The sequence below is a fragment of the Botryllus schlosseri genome, chromosome 12 (genome assembly GCF_051294905.1).
Source record: "Botryllus schlosseri isolate E-star chromosome 12, Bs_hap1, whole genome shotgun sequence".
NCBI classification, from domain to species: Eukaryota; Metazoa; Chordata; class Ascidiacea; order Stolidobranchia; family Styelidae; genus Botryllus; species Botryllus schlosseri.
In genome coordinates, this window is record NC_137247.1 from 8,915,806 (window position 1) to 8,929,511 (window position 13,706).

Below are 13,706 nucleotides of genomic sequence, written 5' to 3' on the forward strand. Positions count from 1 at the left end.
GATCCGAACTAATTCATTACCGTTTTGATCATCTTATATGTTTAGCAACCGAAACGTTTTAAAATGCGTCAACCATAAAATCTAAAAAGTACAATATTAAGATCATAACCTCATCAATGCCTCTCAAACAATTATATTTGTACTGCGCGTTTTATCAATATTTCCATTGCAGTTCTCGATGCCTTCGCCGGCCGCACACAATGTCGTCCCGTGTCGCATGAGGCCCGCGGGTCGTAAGTAGTTAGTATGATCGCTCGTGATTTGCCTGGGGTTCTTATGGGATCTCTGGTGAGGTGCCGCGAAACTCGTGTTGGTGATGGCACCCTTTTGACCCCCCCTTCCGCTGGTGAGGTGCCATGTGTTCTTATGGGATCTCTGGTGATGGTACCCTTTCGGGTATAGGCTTCGTCGGTGATGTGCCGTGAAAACTCGTGTTGGTGATGGAACCCTTTCACACCCCCTATCGCTCGTGATGTGCCATTGTTTCTTACGGGATCTCTGGTGGTGTACCATTGGTTCTTATGGGATCTCTGGTGAGGTGTCATGTGTTCTTATGGGTGCGGTCGTGATTCGCCTTTTCGGGTATAGGGCCTGGTCGTGATTCGCCGTGAAAACTCGGGGTCGTGACTCGCCTTTTTTTTCTATAGGCGGTGGCGGCGATTCGCCTGTCGTGTATTCTTACGGGATCTCTGGTGATTTACCATGTGTTCTTACGGGAGTGGCGGTGATTCGCACTTTCGAGTATAGCCATCTCTCGCGCGGTGTTGAATATGTACGAGTCACCAACAATAACCGCACAAACGGAAACGTGGCTTGTTGTGAGGATTTACGCAGTGCGTGCGACAGACGGCGATTCGAATATCAACAATAGTCGCGTTCGCAAACTAACACTTCAAAAAGATGTGAAATATTTGTAAAATCCTACGATCGCTCACAAGATACCACTTCCGGCATATCAATCTATCACTCAATACACAACCGAAGTTGAATTGTAATTGAATGCATAAATTTATCACCTCGACATCAAAATTCGAAAACAACAACTTGATGCTTTATGTTCTCACTCTAATTTCATGATAAGTGTAATAAGTGCCGAATAACAGATACACCACCGGCGAGACTTGAATACCAACAAATTGTCACTTATTTCTATTCTAGCCGTAATCCTTTGTGAAGTTAACGCTTATTCAAAAAGGTGTGAAATATTTGCAAAACCCCGCGATCACTGACAAGATAATGTCTCGGACATAACTATCTTTCACGACTTGGTGTCATAACCATACCGATCGCTCACGCGATGAAATTTTAGTAATCAGTTTGTCACAGAACTTGATTTCGCTGGTAAGATTTAACAAGTAACGAATAATAGACCGCCAGTGTCGGTAACTTGAATAGCGACAAATTGTCACTTATTTCCGCTCTAACCCTAATCCTTTGTGAAGTGAACGCTTATTCAAAAGGGTGTGATATCATTTTAAAATCCAACGACCACTCACCGGATAATGCTTCAGACATAGCAATCCCTCATACCCGCTCACAATGTAATATTTCGGTAATTAGTTTGTCCCAGAGCCGTCGCAGACGGTGATTCGAAAACCAACAATTTGTCACTTTCCCGCGATCGCTATACGTTTCACGCCTCCCGAATAGTGGCTGACTTTAGTTGCGTGATAAGATCCATGAAAATATTCAATCAATGTGTTAGTTTGTCAACTTGAAATGTAACTCACTACACAAATCAAGTTGAATCGTATTTGAAAGTATTGATTCGACCCTACTCAAATCCTTTGACAAATCCTATTAACGCGATCTGTTGAATCGAACGTAACCTGAATATTACTGACGCCAACATTCACCCGCATCGGATCATTCACACATTCCACGCCGCTGTTTTAACACTTATAGAATCAATACCAACTATCTCTAACCCGATAATATTCAATCATTTTGGTAATTTACCAACTTTAAATCCATTCGCGGGATGTACTAAAGGTAAATCCAAATAATCCAGAATGAAATATTTGGACTTTGACATTGCGTGAATTGAAATAGGTTTGACAAACATGACTACCAACTTTCACCCAGTCACATTTCAAGATTATACTTTGAAACAATCCTTGAAACTGACAACTCTATTCACGACTCCGCGTTTCCGTTTGTAAAATAGAGTTTCAGAAATACTATCACTATGACAACTCAACATTTTAACATCTCGCCATGCACAAACGAGTAAAATACAAAAACCTTGGTAAGTCAATCCGTTTGTAGTAACTCACCAAACCAAAACAAAAAGTGTCCGTATGAAAAGTAGACAAGACTACGCGAGTAATCACTACAACCCACAAACATACCAACTCAGTTGTATCCATATCCCATATTTTTTATTCAACTGTAAGATGAAGTAATTACTACTTGGCGCGCGGTTTGAGACTAACACATTACATTTGAGTATACGAGATTTGAATGTCTGACCAACGTAGTTGAGAATTCTTACAATCGAACGCAGGTGTTATATTGAAAATTTTCACGAATTGACACATTGATTTTGACATATGAGATTTTGTAATAGTCGATCATGAATTGATTATTAAATTATGACATTATTAGACTAGGGTTGTGTTGAAGGTTATTACGATACCAACAAACTTTTCAGAAACATTGTTATTGACATATCGATTTGTAAAACTAGATTAACATGTCTGAAATGTTTTGATTGGGAAGATTAAGCCGTGTTCGTAAAAACCACGCAGCGTATTGTGGAAATCAGGAAATAATTTACAAATGTAATTGTCTCCAGTAACCAAGACTAAAGATGAAACAACAATTTTCTTTGTTGAACAATAACCGGTACAATACTTTATCGTCGTAATCTGCAGTGGGAATTGAAACACTTTCGCACATTTCCCGGTGTCAAGATATCACACTAGGTGAATTGACATATCGCCGCTTGATTAATGCTTAATCCGTTCGCACCATTTCACATACTTTGATCATTACAAAAGTAAATTGGAATATGTTTGCTAGATGCATTCAATTCAGTTAGAAATGTCTGGTGCACAACAATCGTAATATCAAAAAAGTACTTGCTACACTGTTATTTGCTAAACGTGTTTTGCATTGTTGTTCATTTGTAGTATTGATTGTTCTTGAACCCTCAAATAATAATTCCCGACATGAAACCAAGCCACTGGAAGTCGTTACCATCACGAAGAAACAATGTGTACGATGTTTGTCAAATGTATCCTACCCGGCCACCAGAAAACAATTTTCACTCGAAATGAAACCAATGTGATGGTCTCCATTCGATATTTTGTTTGTGTCAAATACTTTACAATGATCACATTTGAGTGGTTGAGATTTACATCATCAAGCTGTTATTTGTAAAGCAAGATTTCGGTAAACTTGTAAATGTATCGTTTAACTAACCAACATTTAGTGATTGTTGAACATACGACTTCGAAATACTGCGTTGATCGTAATTTCCATCATCGTGATAATCGAAGTACATTTCTTTCGAATTCGTAACAACCGGCGTTTCTACGATATGATAAATTTTTGACAAGTTATGCTTAGAAGATTGGTTGCATATCGCGAAAAATAATATACCACTCATATTGATACTGTTACTCCATTGATCGATATTTTCAAACGAGTAAAATTTATTACTTGAGTTTCTCCGCTTAATGTAAATGCAAACTCAGCCGTCTTTTAACATCACAAAGGCATTGATAAAAAGTAGGCAATCAAACACAACACTTTGTACGAAACTAATTATTGTTCCACACATCTCATTTCATACTAAGTGTATACGAAAGATATTCACGACACATGAAAATATTCGCTCATGCTACGAACATACGCAATGATTGGTGGTGCTTTCAAACTGTTTCGATATCACAAGAACTTTATTGTCTGAATGGGTGTTCATGTATCTTAATAATCAAATAGTTCAACACAAAACTAGTACTAACAGAAACATCAGAGAGTTGTTTACACAAAAGTTTGTATGTGTACAGTATGCGAATACCATGTGTAAGTCCAGCACAATTGCAGTATCCATCCGAGTTTAGTCAACACAAATTTATTACAACGGAGCCACGTAAACTTTCGTGAAAGAAAAGCATACTCACTTCCAGAGGGTTATGTCAACACCATAGCAGTAAATCAGCTACTCCAACAACAGTCCATATGTTTCTAGCCACGATCCTTACATCTTTCACATAGATCAATCTACTTTGCTAACGAAAAGTGCTGAGTCATCACATGATCGCCTACACAACAAAACAGCTAGTAGATATTATCATTCAAAATATTCCTAACCCTTTACACACCAGTGACAAATCATACAACGAATATGTTTTGTGGGTCGAATTGTTGTTCAGTGTCAAGTCTACCTGTTGAAACGTACATTAAAACAGCGCAATTCAATTAAAACCACGAATCTATTTTCATTTCCTCACAAACTGTCACATACAGAAAAATAAATTTTATTCCGCCAAAACATACTTGTAACCAATCGCTTTCATTAAACACACAACACCATAAAAGTATTTACTTTCTACAAGATAGACATTCCGATGTAGTCAAGAAATATTTTTATTAATCAAAATCATCGACTTCTGTTTACGGCGTTAGTGTGTGCATGTCATACATGTGGGATCCGTATTAAAATGGACACGACACGACTGAATGTAAGGAGATAGAAGTCTATCGCATAGATTTACATGTGGTCTTCGCTACGGTTTCAAAAAACGAATCATCTCTTTTGCATTGATCGAGACCGAGCAAGTTAGTTAATGGCCATGATTGTGTTTGTTATATGCGAATGATAGGGTTACTGTCAAATCTACATACAACAACCTTCTGGCACTCATAATAGCAATTTCATTCTCTCCCTTCGTAATTGTAGACTCACGACAAGTATATTGTACAACTCGACAGCTACGTTTAACAACACCAACGACACTAAACATACGATACCTACCCAAGTAAAATTACCATTTTCACCTGGAGGTCAGTCGTTACCTGAGTAAAAATACCATTATTCTTTGGAGATTTATCGTTTAATCAGAGTAACAAAACATTTTCACTTGGGGGTCTATCGTTTCCAAGAGTAACAAGCCCCCCTTTTCTTTGGAAATATATCTTTTCCCTGGGTAACAAACCTTTTTCACTTGGAAATATATTTTTTCTCTGGATAACAAACCTTTATCACTTGGAAATATATTTTTTCCCTGAGCAACAAACCTTTTTCACTTGGGAATATATTTTTTCTCTGGATAACAAACCTTTTTCACTTGGAAATATATTTTTTCTCGGGGTAACAAACCTTTTGCACTTGGAAATATATTTTTTCCCTGAGCAACAAACCATTTCACTCGGTGGGTCGTCGTTTACCTGAGTAAAAATATCATTTTCCATTGGAGATCTGGCGTTTACCCATTGTAACAAACCTTTTTCGCTTGGAAATATATTTTTTCCTTGAGCAACATACCATTTTTACTTGGAAATATATTTTTTCCTTGAGCAACAGACCATTTTTACTTGGAAATATATTTTTTCCCTGAGCAACAAACCATTTTCACATGAAAATATATTTTTTCCCTGAGCAACAAACCATTTCACTCGGCGGGTCGTCGTTTACCTGAGTAAAAATATCATTTTCCTTTGGAGACCCATTGTAACAATACATTTTCACTTGGAAATCTGTCGTTTACCTGAGTACCAATACCGTTTTCACTTGGAAATCTATCTTCTCCCTGGGTAACAATACCATTTTCGTTTTGAAAACTGACAACCACACCGGTCAATTTGATATTTTTTGTATATTGTTACAACAGACAGCGACAAAATATACACCAACAACGACTCCGATACATTTGTCTAATCAAATATTCACTTGCTCTGATGCATCCCATCAAAATCATTGGATACTCGCATGCAATAACAATGTGCTGTTGTACATCGACATGTATGTTTTCGGAATTGGTGAATAAAGGGGTTTCCGATATGTCCGTGATGTCCGGGTTCGTGCTTTGGATTTTCCAGAGTCAAAATGTCTGAATAAAACACCTTCTCGACTTTGGTAACTGGTTGATACATGGATAATGGCGTTTGGAAAACGGATGAATTTATGTTCCCCATCGCGCTGACAACATCGGGTTACTTGTGAGTTTCCTCAGATCTGTTTACTATATTGTGTCTTTACTGGTCAATACATGTCGCTCCAGTCAGCTGAAACCGGATCACTAATATGAGAAAGTGTGTGGACCGGATCCGGATATTCACTCATGACCCAACGACCGATATTCAAGTAAACATGTTACAGACCGTGTTTTGTCTCCATGAAAAATACCAATGCATACACCATCACATCAAGTACGTCACGATTGTTCACAAGTATTCGCGTAAACCAGGTGTACATACAATGTGTCGGTGTACAAACATCACGGAAAACAAATTCACGTTCTCAAGTCTCATCATGCGCCGACTCTGTACATTTAATGTGAGTATAGATGACACATGGCATGATACAATGAACAGGGCATTGTGCATACCGATATATTCTCAGTCAAATATGCGAACCATACACAACCATATACCCTGATTTTCGCTGAATATCCACAACACCAACAAATCTGTACATTTCTTTTCCCCCGACCTCGACGATAGAGTTGTCCTCCCGATGTACCAATCGAGTGTATGGTTCATCAGGTGTAAAATCCAAATCAAATGTCACCAAGGTATCGTTTTTCATTTTCAATATTTTCACCGCTGCATCTTGTCTGTGTCGTAAAACCACGGTGTGGGGCCAGAGGAATCTATGGAACGTTACGCGTAGTCCCATAATTACTCGTGGATATGGTCAGGTAACGACAACGTTTTCTCAGTGGTCTGTGTGGGTGCACCGTTTCAATACGTAGCCGGATCAACTTGGCCAAAAGTTTCCAACTGCGTTTTATAACGACATGTGGAATTACGAGACAGCGCCCTCTTGCGGAGTGGTTAACACGAAATCAGTCTTCAAACCGCAAAGACACACCTTGGATTACATTAGCAAATCGTAATTGAACTCGAGATTCACACATACACAGAATACCTGTTTACGATTTTAATCCGAGTCACTGTTCACGATGTTTAGCTGGAGTCGTTATGTGGGAGTAGCGACATCCGATATACTCATCGCGTGAAAGATTGATAAGGATGGTGATCGCCAAATACATTAAACCAGGTGAAACACTGCGGTCTCAGCAAAAAAGTTCACAGGTTATGACCAAGAATACGCGGGGATTGAGTGAGTAATTGAACTACGCAACCCGATTTTACTATATATCGAGGTCTGGATCACGATGTAAGTCTACCTGAGAATCCGAACAATCTTGCAAAATCAAGGTGTGAACCCGTGAAAAGGCTGTACTCGTGTGAGATTCATTTTTCACAAGTTGGGCGGAAGTCGGTTCATACTAAGACCATGTTACGTCCAAATATGACCGATTGCCTGTCTCCAAGTCATCTATACCCACATTAAATGTACAGAGTCGGCGCATGATGAGACTTGAGAACGTGAATTTGTTTTCCGTGATGTTTGTACACCGACACATTGTATGTACACCTGGTTTACGCGAATACTTGTGAACAATCGTGACGTACTTGATGTGATGGTGTATGCATTGGTATTTTTCATGGAGACGAAACACGGTCTGTAACATGTTTACTTGAATATCGGTCGTTGGGTCATGAGTGAATATCCGGATCCGGTCCACACACTTTCTCATATTAGTGATCCGGTTTCAGCTGACTGGAGCGACATGTATTGACCAGTAAAGACACAATATAGTAAACAGATCTGAGGAAACTCACAAGTAACCCGATGTTGTCAGCGCGATGGGGAACATAAATTCATCCGTTTTCCAAACGCCATTATCCATGTATCAACCAGTTACCAAAGTCGAGAAGGTGTTTTATTCAGACATTTTGACTCTGGAAAATCCAAAGCACGAACCCGGACATCACGGACATATCGGAAACCCCTTTATTCACCAATTCCGAAAACATACATGTCGATGTACAACAGCACATTGTTATTGCATGCGAGTATCCAATGATTTTGATGGGATGCATCAGAGCAAGTGAATATTTGATTAGACAAATGTATCGGAGTCGTTGTTGGTGTATATTTTGTCGCTGTCTGTTGTAACAATATACAAAAAATATCAAATTGACCGGTGTGGTTGTCAGTTTTCAAAACGAAAATGGTATTGTTACCCAGGGAAAAGATAGATTTCCAAGTGAAAACGGTATTGGTACTCAGGTAAACGACAGATTTCCAAGTGAAAATGTATTGTTACAATGGGTCTCCAAAGGAAAATGATATTTTTACTCAGGTAAACGACGACCCGCCGAGTGAAATGGTTTGTTGTTCAGGGAAAAAATATATTTTCATGTGAAAATGGTTTGTTGCTCAGGGAAAAAATATATTTCCAAGTAAAAATGGTCTGTTGCTCAAGGAAAAAATATATTTCCAAGTAAAAATGGTATGTTGCTCAAGGAAAAAATATATTTCCAAGCGAAAAAGGTTTGTTACAATGGGTAAACGCCAGACCTCCAATGGAAAATGATATTTTTACTCAGGTAAACGACGACCCACCGAGTGAAATGGTTTGTTGCTCAGGGAAAAAATATATTTCCAAGTGCAAAAGGTTTGTTACCCAGAGAAAAAATATATTTCCAAGTGAAAAAGGTTTGTTATCCAGAGAAAAAATATATTCCCAAGTGAAAAAGGTTTGTTGCTCAGGGAAAAAATATATTTCCAAGTGATAAAGGTTTGTTATCCAGAGAAAAAATATATTTCCAAGTGAAAAAGGTTTGTTACCCAGGGAAAAAATATATTTCCAAAGAAAAGGGGGGCTTGTTACTCTTGGAAACGATAGACCCCCAAGTGAAAATGTTTTGTTACTCTGATTAAACGATAAATCTCCAAAGAATAATGGTATTTTTACTCAGGTAACGACTGACCTCCAGGTGAAAATGGTAATTTTACTTGGGTAGGTATCGTATGTTTAGTGTCGTTGGTGTTGTTAAACGTAGCTGTCGAGTTGTACAATATACTTGTCGTGAGTCTACAATTACGAAGGGAGAGAATGAAATTGCTATTATGAGTGCCAGAAGGTTGTTGTATGTAGATTTGACAGTAACCCTATCATTCGCATATGACAAACACAATCATGGCCATTAACTAACTTGCTCGGTCTCGATCAATGCAAAAGAGATGATTCGTTTTTTGAAACCGTAGCGAAGACCACATGTAAATCTATGCGATAGACTTCTATCTCCTTACATTCAGTCGTGTCGTGTCCATTTTAATACGGATCCCACATGTATGACATGCACACACTAACGCCGTAAACAGAAGTCGATGATTTTGATTAATAAAAATATTTCTTGACTACATCGGAATGTCTATGTTGTAGAAAGTAAATACTTTTATGGTGTTGTGTGTTTAATGAAAGCGATTGGTTACAAGTATGTTTTGGCGGAATAAAATTTATTTTTCTGTATGTGACAGTTTGTGAGGAAATGAAAATAGATTCGTGGTTTTAATTGAATTGCGCTGTTTTAATGTACGTTTCAACAGGTAGACTTGACACTGAACAACAATTCGACCCACAAAACATATTCGTTGTATGATTTGTCACTGGTGTGTAAAGGGTTAGGAATATTTTGAATGATAATATCTACTAGCTGTTTTGTTGTGAGGGCGATCATGTGATGACTCAGCACTTTTCGTTAGCAAAGTAGATTGATCTATGTGAAAGATGTAAGGATCGCGGCTAGAAACATATGGACTTTGTTGTTGGAGTAGCTGATTTACTGCTATGGTGTTGACATAACCCTCTGGAAGTGAGTATGCTTTTCTTTCACGAAAGTTTACGTGGCTCCGTTGTAATAAATTTGTGTTGACTAAACTCGGATGGATACTGCAATTGTGCTGGACTTACACATGGTATTCGCATACTGTACACATACAAACTTTTGTGTAAACAACTCTCTGATGTTTCTGTTAGTACTAGTTTTGTGTTGAACTATTTGATTATTAAGATACATGAACACCCATTCAGACAATAAAGTTCTTGTGATATCGAAACAGTTTGAAAGCACCACCAATCATTGCGTATGTTCGTAGCATGAGCGAATATTTTCATGTGTCGTGAATATCTTTCGTATACACTTAGTATGAAATGAGATGTGTGGAACAATAATTAGTGTCGTACAAAGTGTTGTGTTTGATTGCCTACTTTTTATCAATGCCTTTGTGATGTTAAAAGACGGCTGAGTTTGCATTTACATTAAGCGGAGAAACTCAAGTAATAAATTTTACTCGTTTGAAAATATCGATCAATGGAGTAACAGTATCAATATGAGTGGTATATTATTTTTCGCGATATGCAACCAATCTTCTAAGCATAACTTGTCAAAAATTTATCATATCGTAGAAACGCCGGTTGTTACGAATTCGAAAGAAATGTACTTCGATTATCACGATGATGGAAATTACGATCAACGCAGTATTTCGAAGTCGTATGTTCAACAATCACTAAATGTTGGTTAGTTAAACGATACATTTACAAGTTTACCGAAATCTTGCTTTACAAATAACAGCTTGATGATGTAAATCTCAACCACTCAAATGTGATCATTGTAAAGTATTTGACACAAACAAAATATCGAATGGAGACCATCACATTGGTTTCATTTCGAGTGAAAATTGTTTTCTGGTGGCCGGGTAGGATACATTTGACAAACATCGTACACATTGTTTCTTCGTGATGGTAACGACTTCCAGTGGCTTGGTTTCATGTCGGGAATTATTATTTGAGGGTTCAAGAACAATCAATACTACAAATGAACAACAATGCAAAACACGTTTAGCAAATAACAGTGTAGCAAGTACTTTTTTGATATTACGATTGTTGTGCACCAGACATTTCTAACTGAATTGAATGCATCTAGCAAACATATTCCAATTTACTTTTGTAATGATCAAAGTATGTGAAATGGTGCGAACGGATTAAGCATTAATCAAGCGGCGATATGTCAATTCACCTAGTGTGATATCTTGACACCGGGAAATGTGCGAAAGTGTTTCAATTCCCACTGCAGATTACGACGATAAAGTATTGTACCGGTTATTGTTCAACAAAGAAAATTGTTGTTTCATCTTTAGTCTTGGTTACTGGAGACAATTACATTTGTAAATTATTTCCTGATTTCCACAATACGCTGCGTGGTTTTTACGAACACGGCTTAATCTTCCCAATCAAAACATTTCAGACATGTTAATCTAGTTTTACAAATCGATATGTCAATAACAATGTTTCTGAAAAGTTTGTTGGTATCGTAATAACCTTCAACACAACCCTGGTCTAATAATGTCATAATTTAATAATCAATTCATGATCGACTATTACAAAATCTCATATGTCAAAATCAATGTGTCAATTCGTGAAAATTTTCAATATAACACCTGCGTTCGATTGTAAGAATTCTCAACTACGTTGGTCAGACATTCAAATCTCGTATACTCAAATGTAATGTGTTAGTCTCAAACCGCGCGCCAAGTAGTAATTACTTCATCTTACAGTTGAATAAAAAATATGGGATATGGATACAACTGAGTTGGTATGTTTGTGGGTTGTAGTGATTACTCGCGTAGTCTTGTCTACTTTTCATACGGACACTTTTTGTTTTGGTTTGGTGAGTTACTACAAACGGATTGACTTACCAAGGTTTTTGTATTTTACTCGTTTGTGCATGGCGAGATGTTAAAATGTTGAGTTGTCATAGTGATAGTATTTCTGAAACTCTATTTTACAAACGGAAACGCGGAGTCGTGAATAGAGTTGTCAGTTTCAAGGATTGTTTCAAAGTATAATCTTGAAATGTGACTGGGTGAAAGTTGGTAGTCATGTTTGTCAAACCTATTTCAATTCACGCAATGTCAAAGTCCAAATATTTCATTCTGGATTATTTGGATTTACCTTTAGTACATCCCGCGAATGGATTTAAAGTTGGTAAATTACCAAAATGATTGAATATTATCGGGTTAGAGATAGTTGGTATTGATTCTATAAGTGTTAAAACAGCGGCGTGGAATGTGTGAATGATCCGATGCGGGTGAATGTTGGCGTCAGTAATATTCAGGTTACGTTCGATTCAACAGATCGCGTTAATAGGATTTGTCAAAGGATTTGAGTAGGGTCGAATCAATACTTTCAAATACGATTCAACTTGATTTGTGTAGTGAGTTACATTTCAAGTTGACAAACTAACACATTGATTGAATATTTTCATGGATCTTATCACGCAACTAAAGTCAGCCACTATTCGGGAGGCGTGAAACGTATAGCGATCGCGGGAAAGTGACAAATTGTTGGTTTTCGAATCACCGTCTGCGACGGCTCTGGGACAAACTAATTACCGAAATATTACATTGTGAGCGGGTATGAGGGATTGCTATGTCTGAAGCATTATCCGGTGAGTGGTCGTTGGATTTTAAAATGATATCACACCCTTTTGAATAAGCGTTCACTTCACAAAGGATTAGGGTTAGAGCGGAAATAAGTGACAATTTGTCGCTATTCAAGTTACCGACACTGGCGGTCTATTATTCGTTACTTGTTAAATCTTACCAGCGAAATCAAGTTCTGTGACAAACTGATTACTAAAATTTCATCGCGTGAGCGATCGGTATGGTTATGACACCAAGTCGTGAAAGATAGTTATGTCCGAGACATTATCTTGTCAGTGATCGCGGGGTTTTGCAAATATTTCACACCTTTTTGAATAAGCGTTAACTTCACAAAGGATTACGGCTAGAATAGAAATAAGTGACAATTTGTTGGTATTCAAGTCTCGCCGGTGGTGTATCTGTTATTCGGCACTTATTACACTTATCATGAAATTAGAGTGAGAACATAAAGCATCAAGTTGTTGTTTTCGAATTTTGATGTCGAGGTGATAAATTTATGCATTCAATTACAATTCAACTTCGGTTGTGTATTGAGTGATAGATTGATATGCCGGAAGTGGTATCTTGTGAGCGATCGTAGGATTTTACAAATATTTCACATCTTTTTGAAGTGTTAGTTTGCGAACGCGACTATTGTTGATATTCGAATCGCCGTCTGTCGCACGCACTGCGTAAATCCTCACAACAAGCCACGTTTCCGTTTGTGCGGTTATTGTTGGTGACTCGTACATATTCAACACCGCGCGAGAGATGGCTATACTCGAAAGTGCGAATCACCGCCACTCCCGTAAGAACACATGGTAAATCACCAGAGATCCCGTAAGAATACACGACAGGCGAATCGCCGCCACCGCCTATAGAAAAAAAAGGCGAGTCACGACCCCGAGTTTTCACGGCGAATCACGACCAGGCCCTATACCCGAAAAGGCGAATCACGACCGCACCCATAAGAACACATGACACCTCACCAGAGATCCCATAAGAACCAATGGTACACCACCAGAGATCCCGTAAGAAACAATGGCACATCACGAGCGATAGGGGGTGTGAAAGGGTTCCATCACCAACACGAGTTTTCACGGCACATCACCGACGAAGCCTATACCCGAAAGGGTACCATCACCAGAGATCCCATAAGAACACATGGCACCTCACCAGCGGAAGGGGGGGTCAAAAG

General features: G+C 38.3%; 1 long non-coding RNA gene across 1 annotated transcript in view; it reads left to right on the top strand.

The window, feature by feature from the left end:
• The first annotated feature begins 243 nt into the window (after positions 1-243).
• Positions 244-13,706, top strand: part of LOC145451941 (uncharacterized) — a 200,702-nt gene continuing 187,239 nt past the window's right edge. Inside the window, exon 1 of the long non-coding RNA XR_013919138.1 lies at positions 244-620. This is a non-coding gene — a long non-coding RNA (uncharacterized LOC145451941). The remainder of the gene's footprint in view (positions 621-13,706) is intronic.